Consider the following 18,309-nt stretch of genomic DNA (forward strand, 5'->3'; position numbering starts at 1 on the left):
CAGCTGTCAGCTTACCGATCATTGTACCTGTACACAGCCCATTTTAAATAGCACACCCAACTACCTTATCCCCATATTGTTATTTATTTTTGCTCCTTTGCACGCCAGTATCTCTACTTGCACATCATCATCTGCACATCTATCACTCCAGTGTTAATGCTAAATTGTAATGATTTTGCCTGAGCAATCCACTGTCTCATCAGCCCTGAGCAATTTATAAACTTTATCTCCTATAAAAAGCATATAGACATTATCTCACATTTCTTTTAGACTAACAGACATTGCTGTCTGTCTAGCCGACAATTGCAACATTGTTTCAATATTCAAATTCAATCTCCAGCTGTCCCATAGTAATGAATGTGTCGGGAGTCGCAACGAGACAGACAGACAGGCAGCGTTTCTCAGTCGAAATCATGAATCAGCTGACATAATTATTATGATATATTAAAATACATTTCAATTGAAAAAAGGTTACATTTTCAGTCTTTCCAGCTACCATTTGGGGTGATTGTGTTAGCTGTGTTCTTTGCTAGCTCCTCTGAACAACAGTGTCCATACGAGTGAGCACATTTTCTATGCCAGGCACCTCAGTAGCTCATTGTTATTATAAATGTCACTAGAAAACAACTTAAACAATTGTGGCTACGAACAACCAGCCGGCAACCCTAGATTTCTGTCGGGACTATATTAAATAGTTAAATAAAGGTTAAATAAAACATTTAAAAAATATGTTGTGGAAGGATGAAATAGTCTCAATAAATTCATAAAAATAAAAAGGTTTTAATGAAAATATGTGAATAATGATTTGAATATGCTGGTAACCTATTGTATAAAAAATATTAGCACCCTTGATAAAGATGAGCAAAAAGAATATTGATGTCAAGATTATTGGCACCACTGTGTTTAATACGTTGTTCACCATCCCCTAGCGAGGAAACCAGCACTAAGACTTGTTCTATAATTTCATATGAGATTGGAGAACACTTAAGTGACAATGCCCTCGAAGCCGGTGTTTGGAAGATATATTGGCACCGTCTTGGGCCTAACAACACCTGTGCCAATGTAAAACAGGGGCGCCAATAATCTTGACACCTATATTTCATAGTCTTTTTTGCTCATCTTTATCAAGGGTGCCAATAATTTTGGACTGTATAATATAGTCGTGTAATAGCTGTATGAGACTAAGCACTCCTATAAGGAGTGAATCAGTGTATCAGAACATTGATCTCCAATGAGATCGGCCAGTGTACCTTTAACAAGGAAGTCTCCACTCTCTATAACAAGTGGATGATTATAGATGGTGATAGCAGTAGAGAAGGAAGATAGCTGCCGGTACGAAACACTCCAAAGTACTCCTGTTGCTGAAAGGAGTAAATCCTCCTTCCAGATCAACCTCCCGTCAACCTGCAATCTGCAAAGGTACTTTCAAGATCTGCCATTCAAAGATTGCAATTCTCGCCCTCCCGTTCTCCACATAACAAGTGTGTGATTACTCGACACTGTCGATGACGGATGACTCAAACACAGGCTAGCTGAGACAGCTGGATCACAAACACTTGTCCCTTAATACATTCGTTTCCAGTCCCAGAGGGATGAAATAGTCATTCCCTGTCAAGGCTGTGGGTAACTGGTGAAAGGAGTCAGGCTCAAGAGAGCTGAGATGCGTGGACAAGGTATTTAATTCAAGAAAACACCAGTGCAAACACAATACTATGTTGCTGGGAAAAATACCGGTACCACGGAATAAACGGGCGTAACAACAAAACCCGGCAACAATAATACGAGCCGTCAGATACAGCCTTACAATAAAACAAACACACACACAAACATGGGGGAAACCAGAGGGTTAAATAATGAACATGTAATGGGGGGAATAAAAACCAGGTGTGTAGAAAACAAAGAGAAAACAAATGGAAAATTAAAAGTGGATCGAAGGCCGGTGACTTCGACCGCCGAACGCCGCCCGAACAAGGAGAGGGACCGACTTCGGCGGAAGTCGTGACATTCCCAGCAGCAGGAGGCTTTCCGATCCCCTCCTGGACCCTTTGGGGAATTTACAGGGTCCCACGCTAAGGTCTGCTATTTCATACATAACTTTAGACACAATGAGTCACGTCTGCCCCTGCTCAGGAAGAGACCATCAGATCAACGTCTGGAGTATGATGGAAGGCTTTGGACAGTGTGTGGAGGGCTTTGGTGTGAGGCTTAAGACAGTGTGTGGGTTTTTGGTGTGTGTGTTTGTGTGTGTGTGTGTGTTTTTTTTTTTGGTGTGTGTGTGTGTGTGTGTGTGTGTGTGTGTGTGTGTGTGTGTGTGTGTGTGTGTGTGTGTGTGTGTGTGTGTGTGTGTGTGTGCGCTTGTGTGTGTGTGTGCGCTTGTGTGTGTGTGTGCGCTTGTGTGTGTGTGTGTGTCTATAGATTTATGCCTGCTGCTTGGACACTGCTCCACAAATCTCGTTCAAAGCTTATTTTACTGCCCTGACATACACAATATATGACCATGCTATAAAAGAACGTAGCCAAAAGGCTGATCTAGGAGGACATGATGCTAACACAGATTCTATGAGACCAATCACATCATGAAACTGTACATAGGAGACGATATTCAACGGTAGGAACCAGATTTCTCCGCAATGGAGACAAGCCAGGACTAAACAGTGAAGTTATGCAATCCACGGAAAGCAACTCAAGACTGTATGGGATTTATTTAGTAATCTGGAATGATGTATATTGTCTAATGTTATACTTGTTGCAAAATGAAACGTTTCAATAAAAACAGATGACAGATGATTTGGATGCACAGACAGTACCGGCGATGGTAGACATATATCTTAGTTAACGTGGTGGTAAGCAGCCAGACACCCACTGAATCAAACTTGGCTCTCATTAGGTCTCTGTTTTCTGAGGGGGATGTGACCTCAGTATCAGTTAAGAAGGGTCACGTGCACTAGCCCTGGGCCTGGACATTTGGCAATGAGGAATGTTTATGTTTTCCCTTGCTTCCTCAGTGTTGGGAGCATCACAGGATAAGGCAGACCAGCTGCAGTGAGGCCAATTTTAGGGGCACCACATGGTATTGTCCTCTGTCCTTTCAGGTTTTCAATGAGGGCATTAGCTATGTTACCCAAATTCTTTTAGGAGTGGAGGTTGGTGCCAAATTTGTATTATTAAAAATAAGTTGAATGATTTAAGTCATTTATTTTCTTTGAAATGAAATTGACAGTTTAAAGGGACATTCCTTTCTCCTTATTAATTTCCTGCTCCGCAACTGCCAATTTACAACCAATTTATGACAATCCTTAACGAGGCACATTAACATGATTTATGTCGCGCTGAATGCCTAAAGACACGAATTACCAATCTCTCCGTCACAAATTGTGCTGAGAAAATATTGTTATTACTTATAAAGTAGGAGGGTTCCCAGTATGGTAGTCTAATCTCCATCAGCCCTGGCCATTATAAGAGAGGAAGCAGCATTCATTTACTCCACTTTGGAGGTGTGCCAAGACCCATAAAATCCTCCCTTGCCGATCCATCCATGTATTTTTCTTTCTGTCTCTCCCTTTTACAGAAATATTGCACACTTCACATCAGAGATGAGGATCAAGGACAGCTCCTGGACGTTTGTATATATGTTCTGTGTTGAGACATGAAGTCCCTTTTAACCACTCCAGCACCGCCTCCTCACCCCTTCTCTGTTCTACTTTGAACACCAAGTGCAGAAAAGTGCCTGCAATGCTACATAGTTCCCCTGCAATGACTGGCATAGGTGTTCTTTAGAGCCTTCACCCACCAAGGATGGGCATTTGAAATTATTTTACAATTAGAATAATATCATTACATTGTTTTCTAATATCCAGATAGTCAAAATTCAAAAAATAAATAACTAAATAATAAAAAATGCTCCTGACTCTCGACCAATCAGAATGACGCAAATGCCCACAGCAGAGGTAAACAGTTACATGCTGCTTTTCTCAGGTATGGTAGTTTGGCTAACAGCAACAGCGAAAGAGAAGTCTGATTTTGCCCATGATAGAACTGATTCTGTTACAAAAAAAGTGTTTTGCATTGATCTGTGTCAGTTATTGTGGAAACTCTGTTAGGTGAGTGCCTGTAATTGCTATTTGAAGTGAGGAAAACAGCACACCGATGTCAGGGCAGCCTGAAGGGCTTAATACACAGCAGTAGCTCAACACACCTTTATATAAAAACTACATTCAAAAGGTTGTTGTTTTATCAAATTAAGCATTTCAAATGTCATGGTATATCATTGTAGGTAAAAATGTCAAAAGGATAATTTAATAATTTAAAATAGGCCTACTTTTTATATTTTTATGAATATTCACTCAAGTTATCGAATAATAACGTCTGTTAGGATATCCGAACATTCAATTAACCATGTCCAAAAACTGTCTAGAAGCCCATATCGACAGACTCAAAATCCTCAGCTCAATTATCAATGGTGCTATCAATTTCACAGTAAAAACAGCATTTATTAAGATTCCATATGGACAGATGAGATAAGGAGAGTGCAGTGAGCAACCATACTATCTGCTAGTCTATGCTCATAATCAATGTTTACCATATCATATACAACATTACCAGTTTTCGCAGTGTCAGTGGTTCTTGAGAGTTGATCAACTTCCTCTCTTATGGTTGAACATTACCTGTCAAAGACAGAAAATAAGTTGAACATTTCTCAGTTCACCCGACCAACCACCTGCTTTCCAAACCAACATGTTCCCAGAGTTCATGTCTGCTCAGACAACTGCATCTGAGTTGCTCCACAACATATGCTACCAAGGCCAGGCCTCACCAACTAGCTCTAGAGTCGGCACTGTTTAATACAAGTGGACATTGAGACGAGGAAGAAGCTGAATAGATGAATAGCAGCTTAGGATGGTGAGCCTATAGAGCTTAGGAATCAGTCTCACAACAGAGAAGTGGGATTTAGAATTTCCCCTGAAGAGTTTACGCTTCTTTGCTGCATTCCATTTCGACCTCTTTTCTCAATGCAAGGAAGAGGGGGGAAAAAATGTTTAAAAAAGTCAGACAAAGAGGAGAGAAGTAGTACAGATGTAGAATCTTAATTTCCTGCACGGCAGGGAATGCAATTTTGTAGTGTATTTGTTGTTTAAAAAGGCTTCTAAAGTTCGTAATTTGACTTGATTTGCCCTACATAAAATGTCCACCAATTATAATAAACATAATAATTCACATTTCCTGATGCTGTGGGATTCTTTTCCTGCTACAGCAAACTGGCTCAAATTAAGATCCTACAAAAAGTGCGACAGAGAGAAAGAACAGAGACCAAATATGGTTCAACAGGGTACGTAGAAAGAAATGTCTTGAACGTTTTCAAACGTGTCTCCCAACCTTAAAACAAACAGCACGGAACTTTGAAGATAACTTTTTAATCATACAGAATGTCAACATAACATTAAATTGTAACTCTAGCAAATCGAAGCAGGGAAAAATAACATCCAAAATTCCTTTTCTTTTAAGGCGTCTGTCTATTCCATTACATTTTGGAATTGATTTTGAAAAAAAGAGTGCTGTGTTTCTTCTCTGTGTAATAACACTGAAGTGTATTAGAAATGTGCTTCTCTGAGCTGGGTACAAGGGAACAAACACAACCATAGTGGGCCAAAGGAGCCCAATTCTATTCAAGTACGTAGATGCAGCCAAACTATGAGGCTGCATCGATACCCTTGATCTCCGTGAGAAGTTCATTTGCGACCAATGTCTCTGCCAAGAGTACATTTTTGCTGGCTGGGGCGGGAAACCAGGTTGTAATTTAATTGATGTATGAATTCATTTGAGTCAGTCAAGAGGGATATCTATGGTGATGGAGTGAAGTGCTCTCTGCAAGGCTTGTAATTGTATAGATCACCTTGATGCCAAAACGACTCCAAAACCTCATCAGTTAGACAGTGATAGCTGCTCATTTGCATTCCGACATTGCTCCTCTGTGAATCCATTTGTGGATCAATCAAAAAGTGAATGTCATTTAGGAGACAACAACAGCCTTTCTCACCCATGTCGCAACCTTCATAAGCAGTTCCTTTTACTTTTCATTATATATATGACTGGCAATATCTACCAAACCAATCAAAAGTTTGGACATACCTACTCATTCAAGGGTTTTTCTTTATTTTACTATTTTTCGACATTGTATAATAATAGTGAAAACATCTAAATGATTAAATAACACATATGGAATAATGTAGTTACCAAAAAAGTGTTAAACAAATCAAAATATATTTGAGATTTGAGATTCTTCAAAGTAGCTACCCTTTGCCTTGATGACAGCTTTGCACACTCTTGGCATTCTCTCAACCAGCTTCACCTGGAATGCTTTTCCAACAATCTTAGAGGAGTTCCCACATATGTTGAGCACTTGTTGGCTACTTTTCCTTCACTAGAATGGTCTGTGTGCGAAGCTTTGGTTACACTGGAGAAAGTGTACACAGGTTTGGGTCACAGAGGACTTCTCTATCCACTCCCTTTATCCGGCACTCAATGGACGACAAAGGGGACAACTACTAAGAAATGTACACACACATAGAAACTGACAAACGCACCAGCTAGCACAAGCCCAAACGCACACACTAACGCACAAATGCACACGATAACGCACACACGTGCTAGCATACATACACAACGATCCAGATACAGATTCCCCAAGCTATAAGCTTCCAGACAGGAGGAGTGAGGAGGTACGGTGTCTCAGTTGACAGTCTCTCCGTCCCCCCCGTCCCCCTCTCTCTAGCTCTCAATAGCAGTGTGTCTGGTTTTGCAATCAGCTGGACCTGCCTGCTGCCTCCTCTGTCTACTGGTTGCTGGTCTGGTCTCTGGTCTGAACCAGTTGACCTATTTATCTCCTTCTCTGAGGTAACCAGGATATCAGGATAGGAAAAGAAGAGGGCCGTGGCCTTTACCTCTATTCCCCTGTCTTTTCTTCTTCTATCTGCTACACTGATGGAGATAGCATGTGTTCCAGCTCTCTCCCTACAGACCCCCCCCCCCCCCCCCAACACCGCCAGATTACTTCTCCACATCTCCACACTGGAGAACAATTGCTTAAAGAAAGACCTGGCCCTGTTCCCTTAACCACACATACCACAGGTTTAGTTTTACTCTTTCTCAAAGAGAGTGGTGGGAGCACTGATGAGGAGGGAAGGGGGGGGGGCAATATTGACATCTTCTGAAATGGAAGAGTACAGTTTCCAACTGAGTGGATGACCATATCGGACAGGACTGTTTAAAAACCTCCACTTCAAACAGAAAAGCTAGGATATCCACCTTGGAAGCTATAGTATACGATTACAACAAAAAGCAGACAGCGGGTCATTGCTGCAACATATCTAAGGTAAAAATATATATATATATTTTAAGATTTGAGATACGGCGCTGCTTGTCTTGCTCTCATTGGGTGGCATCGGAGAGACTTCCTCACAATCTGATTCAATTCGTTTCAAGGTATACTAAACTACAGTACCATTCACAAGTTTGGGCACACCTACTCATTCAAGAAATAACTATGAACTAGCACATATGGAATCATGTAGCAACCAAAAATGTGTTAAACAAATAAAATGATATTTTATATTTTAGCCACCCTTTGCCTTGATGACAGCTTTGCACACTCTTGGCATTCTCTCAACCAGCTTCTTGTGGAATGCTTTTCCAACAGTCTTGAAGGAGTTCCCACATATGCTGAGCACTTGTTGGCTGTTTCTTCTTCACTCTGCGGTCCAACTCATTCCAAACCATCTCAATTGGGTTGAGGTGATTGTGATTGTGGAGGCCAGGTCATCTGGTGCAGCAGTCCATCACTCTCCTTGGTCAAATAGCCCTTATACAGCCTGGAGGTGTGTTTTTGTCGCAAACCAGATGGGATGGCGTGCCGCTACAGAATGCTATGGTAGCCATGCTGGTTAAGTGTCCCTTGAATTCTAAATAAATCACAGACAGTGTCACCAGCAAGGCACCCACACACTGTCACACCTCCTCCTCCATGCTTCATGGTGGGAACCATATATGCGGAGATCATCTGTTCACCTACTCTGCGTCTCACAGACACAGCGGTTGTAACCAAAAATCTCAAATTTGGACTCATCAGACCAAAGGACAGATTTCCACCGATCTAATGTCAATTGCTCGTGCTTCTTGGCCCAAGCAAGTCTCTTCTTCTTATTGGTGTCCTTTAGTAGTGGTTTCTTTGTAGCAATTTGACCTTGAGGGCTTGATTCACGCAGTCTACAGTTGATGTTGAGATGTGTCTGTTACTTCAACTCTGTGAAGCATTTATTTGGGCTGCAATTTCTGAGGCTGGTAACTCTAATGAACTTATCCTCTGCAGCAGAGGTAACTCTGGGTCTTCCGTTCCTGTGGCGTTCCTCATGAGAGCCAGTTTCATCATAGCGCTTGATGGTTTTTGCGACAACACAAGTTCTTGAAGTTTTCCATATTGACTGACCTTCATGTCTTAAAGCAATGATGGGCTGTCGTTTCTCTTTGCTTATTTGAGCTGTTCTTGCCATAATATGGACTTGGTCTTTTACCAACTTCTTAAGGATCGGTGTCCCGCTAGTGGGACAACTTCCGGTGAAACTAGAGGGCGCGCAATTTAAATAAATAATCATATATATTATGGATTTTAAACATTTATGTACACATAAGTGTCATATATTGACTGAAAGTTTAAATTATTGTTAATATAACTGCACTGTCCGATTTACAGTAGCTATTACAGCGAAAACATGCCATGCGATTGTTTGAGGACGCGCCCCATATCAAAATATTTTTTTTGCACTGGCATAGGTTTGAAACATTCACATATAATGACAAAATATTCACTTACTTTTTGAAAATCTTCCTCTGATTTGTCATCAAAGGGTTCCAGCAATAACATGTAGTGTCATTTTGTTAGATAAAATCCTTCTTTATATCCCAAAAAGTCTGTTGAGCGGCGCCATCGATTTGACTAATCCACTCATTCAACTTGCAGAGAAAGGAATCCGAAAATCTACCCCTAAACTTTGTTTCAACAAGTCAAAATATGTTTCTATTTACTCCTCAGATACCCTAAAATGTAATCAAACTATAGTATTTCTTTCGGAAAGAAGTATGTTCAATAGGAAACCGATTTTAGCAGGTGCGTAATGTCTTCATGGCGCATGCAAACACGAATTTCCAAGACTGTGTCCCTCTACTAAAACTGTTATTTCTTATTAGTTTTTGCAGTTACAAGCCTGAAACCTTGAACATAAACTGATGACACCCCGTGGAAGCCATAGGAATTGCATCCAGGGAGCTAATTTTCAAAATGACCTTTCTCTTGCCTTACTAAGAGGATGGTCTCTCAAAAATCTTTGGATTTTCTCCTACCATATATATTGTGTTATATTCTCCTACATTATTTTAACATTTCTACAAACTTCAAAGTGTTTTCTTTCCAATGGTACCAATTATATGCATATCCATATGGCTTCAGGACCTGAGCTACAGGCAGTTTACTTTGGGCATGTCATTCAGGCAGGAAGTGGAGAAAAAAGGGGCCTAGCCCTAAGAAGGTTTACCAGATAGGGCTATGTTCTGCATACCCACCCCTACCTTGTCACAACACAAATTATTATTATTACGCATTAAGAAGGAAAGAAATTCCACAATTTAACTTTTAACAAGGCACACCTGTTAATTGAAATGCAATCCAGGTGACTACCTCGTGAATATGGTTGAGAGAATGCCAAGAGTGTCCAAAGCTGTCATCAAGGCAAAGGGTGGCTGCTTTAATGAATCTCAAATATAAAATATATCTGATTTGTTAAACACTTTTTTGGTTACTACATGATTCAATGTGTTATTTCATAGTTTTGATGTCTTCACTATTATTCTACAATGTAGAAAATAGTCCAAATAAAAATAAAAACCCTTGAATAAGTAGGTGTGTCCAAACTTTTGACTGGAACTGTATATGTCATAGGTCTTTTTCAATTAACAGTCTCTTCACTCCAGGAGGGATGACAACTGATCCCTGTGGCTTCTACTGGACTCGAGGAAGATGCGTCACTGTCTATGAATCCTGGAATAGCACTCTTAGCTTCTCCTGGCTTAACAGAGCAGAGTATGGATAGTGAAAAGGGGCCAGATATGCTTTGTGGATTTTGCTTATGTAGAGTCAGTGATAAAATACGGTCCTGGCCGGTTCAGTCCAGACTGAGTCATGCTCCGTCATAATAAAGAAATGGAGATACGTGATATCAACTGCCACCTCCAGTTTCCCACAGACCAACGGACGTTATCCATGCTGATCCCCCAACCTCTTTTTCCCCCTTTCCCCTTTATCAGTAACCCTTGTCCTGCTGGAGTAATTTACATTCATTTATCGTTACAGCTAAGAAAGGGAGCGGAGGAGGGAAAATACCCCAAAAGCACTGCAAACCAGACCACACACACCATAGATGGACTGTGAGAAATGTCTGACACTAGCTGTATATACAAGTCATTGAAACAGTGAGCAGAACTAGCCGACTCCATTAATGTGTATTGCTTCTTTTCACAGTTGAACGGCAAGGGAATGCCTGAGTGTGATTATGTCGTTCTGAAAGATACCATGGCTGTGCATGTTCCTCATGGGAACCAGGAACTAGGCAGTGTGTGTTGGGCCGGCTAGACGATCTATCACGAGTCACCGGCAGGCTGAAGACTAGTAGGGTATGTTCTGTTTAGACTAGCCTTCTATAGCCTTCCAGCACAATTCATGCTCCCCCGCATTACCCTGAACTGAATGGAGAAATAAGGAGGGGCAGAAGGGGTGGAGGGAGGGGGAAGGAGGGGATAGAGAGGGTTGCACCCAGGGAGAGGGTTGAAACCAGGGAGGGGTGCAGGGAGTTGGAGGGGAGGGTGTTTGAGGGGCCGAGTGACGACTTGCCCCTTTGATGCCCACCCTACATTGGGACTGCGAGTGTGGAATGCATGAAGGAAGTAGCTGCAGTTCTGAAGATGGAGAAGAGATTCTGGGTGCAATGGGACTCATGGACTGGATGGGGACAAGGGGTGAAGGACAGGGGGGTTGAGGGTTGGGGCACAGCCCTGGAGACGAGGCCTTGTTTGGCGATAAGGGGCCCTATTTCAAAAAGAGTGCTGGAGCTATGCCACTGCCAGATTCCTCATTAGCTGATAAATGGAGGGGGAAAGGAGGAAAGCTGGGTTAGCCTATTCTCTGATGAGGCCATTTGTCGCTAGACCTTGACAATTCCAGGCTACACTTCACATTAATGTACAGTACATAGGAAGGCAGGCAGGCAGGCAGGCAGTCTCTCCGTTTCGATTTGCTATTGTCGCCTAATTTCCCGCTGAGCTGAGACAGGTAATTGATGATTACATGAGTAAAAATAGTTGTAATTAATAGGAGCTTAACCTTTGATTCAGACTCTGTCCGCTTGTGTGTTTAAGCGCAGCCTTGATAATGATGTGTTTCTCCTCCTGAGAACACCTCTGTGTGGGCGGTACAAAATCATTTAATTGGACAGCATAAGCATCTAAGCTTTCAATATGATTGGCTGTTAGTTGACAAAACGCTTGTTGTCAACCTCCCACACACAAAGGCTGTTGGGCAACTGTTATACCCACTTTTTTCCCCCAGTGGACATTGCATATACTGACTTCTTAATCCCCCCTGATGCTTAGTAGTGTAGTGGAGGTGCAGTAAAATAGAGGAATCATACAGAAAATAGCGTACACAAGCGCAAAGCGCGTGAGATGTATTCGCATGCTTGCAGCACACAAAGCCTACTGTGGTTTCAGCGGAATATCATCTGTCAGGCAGCAATAGCACTCAGGTCTCAACTGGTTGTCTCATGCATGGAGCAGCTCACAGAAGAATGACATCGGTAGCCGGTAGTAAATGCTAACAGTAAGGCAACAGTGGGTATGCAAACCAGGTATTGAAAAGGTTTGGTCCAGTTGAAACTTTGCGATGCGTAATTCAGTCACCGTGTCCTGTTTGAATGAAAATGTCTAAAGTCTTTCCCCAAAAACCTTCCCAATTAAATATTGACTGCAAAGTAGGCCTACCTGGCAGAATGATATCATGATGATTTGTATCAATCGGGAGAGAATTTGTTTTACAAACTCTGCCCTCATATGCAGGACATTGTACAGTACAGAAACACTGCTAGCCAAACGGTCTACTGCTAAGGAGAGATCCAAATGTACACAATAGTTACCCTGAGGAAAATGTCAATTTGGCCTCAAAAAATGAAATATATCTGGGTGCGGACTATGCCTAGTTATGTCCTGTTCCATTTGAGAGGGCGAGGATGAGGGTGAGAAAGAGGACCAGAGGTATTTATTTGTTTACTTTATTCCAGATCCCCATTAGCTGCTGCCAAGGCATGGTTGCTGCCAAGGCAACAGCTACTCTTCCTGGGGTCCAAAGCTTGCTACTGCTATTATAGATTTTAATACAAATAAAATGAACCTGATTATAGATAACCATCTACAGTATAATGACGCTTTAGTCCGCAATGCTTTATGCTAGAAACAAGCTGTAAAATGCCGGGGAAGACGTGACTCCGATGCATATGGGATATCTTTGTTTTGTCTCTATGACATTCAGAGGCTGCAATACAACCTTCTATAGCGGAGGCACAGTGGTGTAGGGCTATGGCTATGGTGCACAGTGGTGTAGGGCTATTTTAGGTGAGGGAGCGCACCATTTTTGATTAAATTACATCATCATTTCTCAATCAAAGTTTGTGCCCGAATACCGACCGATTGAATATCGTTATAGAATAGGTGTATAAAATGTATCCTCAAATGTATCCTCCGTTCTCAATTTCTAATACACTCGAACACTAAGTTAGGCATACCTAATTTCAAAGTAGGCCATTATCACTGTCAATCATGAATGATAATTATTCATGTTTTACTGGTGGGAGAGCATAAAGATGAGAACGAGGACCGGAGGTATTTATTTATTTATTTTATTCCAGATCCCCATTAGCTGCTGCCAAGGCAACAGCTACTCTTCCTGGGGTCCAAAGCTTGCTACTGCTACTATAGATTTTAATACAAATAAAATGGACCTGATGATATACAACCATCTACAGTATAATGACGCTTTAGTCAGCAATGCATTGTCCTAGAAACAAGCTGTAAAATGCCGGGGAAGACGTGACCCCAATCATGCAGTTGGGCTCCCGAGTGGCGCAGGGATCTAAGGCACTGCATCTCAGTGCTAGAGCCGTCACTACAGACCCTGGTTCGATCCCGGGCTCTATCACAACCGGCCGTGATCGGGAGTCCCATAGGTCAGTGGACAATTGGACCAGTGTCGTCTGGGTTAAGGGAGGGTTTTGCCGGGGTAGGCCGTCATTGTAAAATAAGAATTTGTTCTTAACTGACTTGCCTAGATAAATAAAGGTAAAAATATATAATTCTTTTGATCTCAATCAGTCTCATGGGAATACGGATTTAGATCTTCTTAAATCATTGTTTTGCGAGTGAATTAAAGCAGATGATGTTAACAAACTATTAGCATTTCTCATAGGCCTATTTTGTTTAAATCAAAGCATCGCCTGCGGCGCGCACACTGTTGAGTTTTGGCTGTATTAGGAAAATATTTGCCTATTCAGCTTCAGATAAGAAATGACTGAGGAGGTGTTTTTGATGTAACATATTATAGGCCTACTATGCTACAGTAAGCTTATATGCTATTGTATTTGGATCTGCTATGTACAATATAATTATTTATTTTTTACTTCAAATGAAATAATAATGAAATGAAAAATACCTTATTAGGCTATACATTCATTCTACGAATTCACTTTTAGAAGCACGAGTTTGGCTAGTCTTTGGTTTGAGGATCGTGTGGTGAGCAATGCATGCCTAGTTTGTTAATTTAGCCTAGCAGATGCTCTTATAATCCCATGACCTAATAGTGCCCTCAAAGCTCATCAATAAGCCAAGGACCCTGGGGCGCGCACACTGTTGAGTTTTGGCTGTATTAGGAAAATATTTGCCTATTCAGCTTCAGATAAGAAATGACTGAGGAGGTGTTTTTGATGTAACATATTATAGGCCTACTATGCTACAGTAAGCTTATATGCTATTGTATTTGGATCTGCTATGTACAATATAATTATTTATTTTTTACTTCAAATGAAATAATAATGAAATGAAAAATACCTTATTAGGCTATACATTCATTCTACGAATTCACTTTTAGAAGCACGAGTTTGGCTAGTCTTTGGTTTGAGGATCGTGTGGTGAGCAATGCATGCCTAGTTTGTTAATTTAGCCTAGCAGATGCTCTTATATTCCCATGACCTAATAGTGCCCTCAAAGCTCATCAATAAGCCAAGGACCCTGGGACTAAGCACCACCCCCCCCCCCCCCCTGCTATTGGATCCTGGACTTCCTGATGGGCCGCCCCCAGGTGATAAGGGTAGGTAACAACACATCCGCCATGCTGATCTTCAACACGGGGGCCCCTCAGGGGTGCGTGCTCAGTCCCCTCATGTACTCCCTGTTCACTCATGACTGCATGGCCAGGCACGACTCCAACACCATCATTAAGTTTGCCGATGACAAGCAGTGGTAGGCCTGATCACCAACAACGACGAGACAGCCTATAGGGAGGAGGTCAGAGACCTGGCCGTGTGGTGCCAGGACAACAACCTCTCCCTCAACGTGACCAATACAAAGGAGATGATTGTGGACTACGGGAGAAGGAGGACCGAGCACACCCACATTCCCGACTGTGCTGTAGTGGAGCAGGTTGAGAGCTTCAAGTTTCGTGGTGTCGACATCACCAACAAACTAACATGGTCCAAGCACACCAAGACAGTTGTGAGAGGGCACGACAAAACCTATTCCCCCTCAGGAGACTGAAAGTATTTGGCATGTCTCCTCAGATCCTCAAAAGGTTCTACCGCTGCACCATCGAGAGCATCCTGACTGGTTGCATCACTGACTGATATGGCAACTGCTGGGACTCTGACCGCAAGGCACTACAGAGGGTAGTGTGTACGGCCCAGTACATCACTGGGGCCAAGCTTCCTGCCATCCAGGACCTCTATACCAGGTGGTGTCAGAGGAAGGCCCTAAAAATTGTCAAAGACTCCAGCCACCCTAGTCATAGACTATTCTCTCTGCTACCACATGGCAAGCAGTACCAGAGCGCCAGGTCTAGGTCCAAAAGGCTTCTAAACAGATTCCACCCCCACCCACGGTGGTCTGTGAATCCACAACCATCTGGCTACTTTACCATGTAATGAGTACAAAATGAAGAAAAGTTTCTTAAAATGCATATCTAAGGCTCTGGTCTGTCCTAGGAGTGAGGGGAAATGGTAGGCATGTTTTCTGCTATCCACTTTACGTTTTCAATATTATTTGGGGTATAGGGCAGGGTCACTTGTTTTCTTTCAAGCGTTCAGGGACGGTCGGGTCAAAACACATTTTACTGAAGGGACGGCCTCCATTTTCCTTTCAGAGAGATTCTAATTTCTCCAGGTATCCCTCATTATAAATAATGTACAGTCCCCTATGTGCACAAATGTTTTAAAGGGCAACTACACCCACCTCAAAAATGTTCTCCTAAAGTGCTTTAAGCATTGTTGTGGTCTTAGAGCATGACATGTTTTTGTTTTTCTATTAAACCATGAAAAATCTATATAAAACATTGAAAACTATAGGGAAACATAATTTTTCACACAGGGTGCCTTTCCTTCACTTGGCCGCCCGTTTGGAAAATATTTGGCAAAATTAGAGTATAACCACATCACCAGACACCACTGTGTGTGTTCTTGTCTTTGGAACACTGAATCCAGGTAATGTTCTTGACTTTGAATAACAGTCTATATTCACTATGTAGCTTGACCTTATGGGTCCCATTGACAAGCACAATGTCCTATGAATGTGTAAGGTCACAAACAGGAACAAAATGAGCCATTGTGTCATTTCAAAGAGGGGTGAAGCAGCATTACGGTAGTTAGCAAGAGGGAGAAGGAGCAGTGTCTAGCTTGCTAGCTGAAGTTAAGTATAAATAACTTTATCAACTCTGTTGGGCAAAACAATGACCTTATTTACACGAAGCAAGCTTCAGCTCCTCTCTTGCTAATGCTGCTTCAAGCCTTAGAAAATTATGAGGTAGCTCCAACTACATATGTTTACATTTTCCGGGTTTGTAACATATTTAGTATTTTCACAGTGTATTAAAACATGGAAAAGCTAGCTGTTCTTTAACAGTGCTGTAACTACGGCAAGTAGACCCTAAAACTCCTCCCAGCTCAATCTAGAACCTGCCGAGAGGTTACGTATTCTCTTGGTCTGTTGTCACTCTTAGGCTCGGCAGTATAACACCTCTGGTCTGGAAGTTCTCACCCGTACACACCAGATACCCCACCACACCTATCTCCTTCTTACACGGAGGCTATGGTAAACTGTGTGAGAGAGAGAGAGAGAGTTCTGGTGAGTTAAGGCGTCCGCATGCTTCCCAGCCGAAACAGTTCGGAAGAGTTTGTGCATATATTATGATGACATTTTGTGATGTTTTTGTAAGTTTTGGATTTCTGTGGGGTTTTTTTTGTTGTTGTTCGGGGACACCATTTTCTTTCTTGAGGCAAGCCAAAGTAGGTAGCCGAAATCTACGCCCCTTCGTTGGTGATTGGTCAACAGTAGGGGTTCTTCAGTGAAGTCTTTGTTGTCATTCAAAGATAGACGCCTTGTTTTCGTGTACATTTTTTTACTTAGAATACTGCACCAAACATCTTAGTTAGATGTAAAATTATGCGACTAAGATCTCCTTGGCAAAAACGTCAAAATTAACGTCTGTAACGTCCTGACCAGAGTTATTATGTGTTTTGCTTGTTTAGTGTTGGTCAAGACGTGAGCTGGGTGGGAATTCTATGTTGTGTGTCTAGTTTGTCTGTTTCTATGTCAGCCTAGTGTGGGTTCTCAATCAGAGGCAGATGGTAATCGTTGTCTCTGATTGAGAATCATATATAGGAGGCTTGTTTTGTGTTGGGATTTTGTGGGTGTTTGTTTCCTGTCTCTGTGATTGTCTGCACCAGATAGGTCTGTGTCGGTTTTTGCACATTTGTTATTTTGTATTGTTGTTTGTAGTGTTTCACTTATTCTTTATTAAACATGTTTAACACTAGCCGCGCTGCACTTTGGTCCTCTCCTTCACCCCTGGAAGAAAACCGTTACAGAAACACCCACCTAACCCGGACCAAGCAGCGTGGCAACGGGCAGCAGCGACAGCAGCAGCAGTACAAGGAGGAATGGACATGGGAGGAGATTCTGGACGGAGAAGGACCCTGGGCAGAGCCAGAGGAGTGTCGCCGACCCAAAGCGGAGCTGGAGGCATCAAAAACGGAAAGGCGGCATTATGAGGCGCTTGCAACGCAGAGTGGCTGGAAACCCGAGGTTGGTTGGGCATCGAGCCGGGTGCCATGAAGCCGGCCCAACATATCTGGCCTCCAGTACGTCTCCTCGGGCCGGCGTACATGGCACCAGCCTTACAGGTGGTGTCCACGGTTCGCCTGCATAGCCCAGTGCGGGCTATTCCACCTCGCCGCACTGGCAGGGCTACGGGGACCATTCAACCTGGTAAGGTTGGAGAGGCTCTGTGCTCAAGAGCGCGTGTCCTCCTTCACGGTCCGGTATATCCGGCGCCACCTTCCCGCCCCTGCCCAGTACCACCAGTGCCTACACCACGTACCAGGCTTCCAGTGCATCTCCAGAGCCCTGTTCCTCCTCCACGCACTCTCCCTATGGTGCGTGTCTCCAGCCCAGTGCCTCCAGTTCCGGCACCACCCACCAAGCCTCCTGTGCGTCTCCAGAGCCCTGTACGCACTGTTCCTTCTCCCCGCACTCGCCCTGAGGTGCGTGCCCTCAGCCCGGTACCTCCAGTTCCGGTATCACGCACCAGGCCTATAGTGCGCTTCGAGAGTCCAGTGTGCCCTGTTCCTGCTCCCCGCACTCGCCCTGAGGTGCATGCCCTCAGCCCGGTACTTCCAGTTCCGGCACTACGCATCAGGCCTATAGTGCGTCTCAGCCGGCCAGAGTCTGCCGTCTGCCCAGCGGTGCCTGAACTGCCCGTCTGCCCAGCGGTGCCTGAACTGCCCGTCTGCCCAGCGGTGCCTGAACTGCCCGTCTGCCCAACGCCGTCTGAACTGTCCGTCTCCCCAGCGCCATCTGAGCCATCCGTCTCCCCAGCGCCATCTGAGCCATCCGTCTCCCCAGCGCCATCTGAGCCATCCGTCTCCCCAGCGCCATCTGAGCCATCCGTCTCCCCAG

The sequence above is a fragment of the Salvelinus fontinalis genome, chromosome 36 (assembly GCF_029448725.1).
Source record: "Salvelinus fontinalis isolate EN_2023a chromosome 36, ASM2944872v1, whole genome shotgun sequence".
Taxonomy (NCBI): Eukaryota; Metazoa; Chordata; class Actinopteri; order Salmoniformes; family Salmonidae; genus Salvelinus; species Salvelinus fontinalis.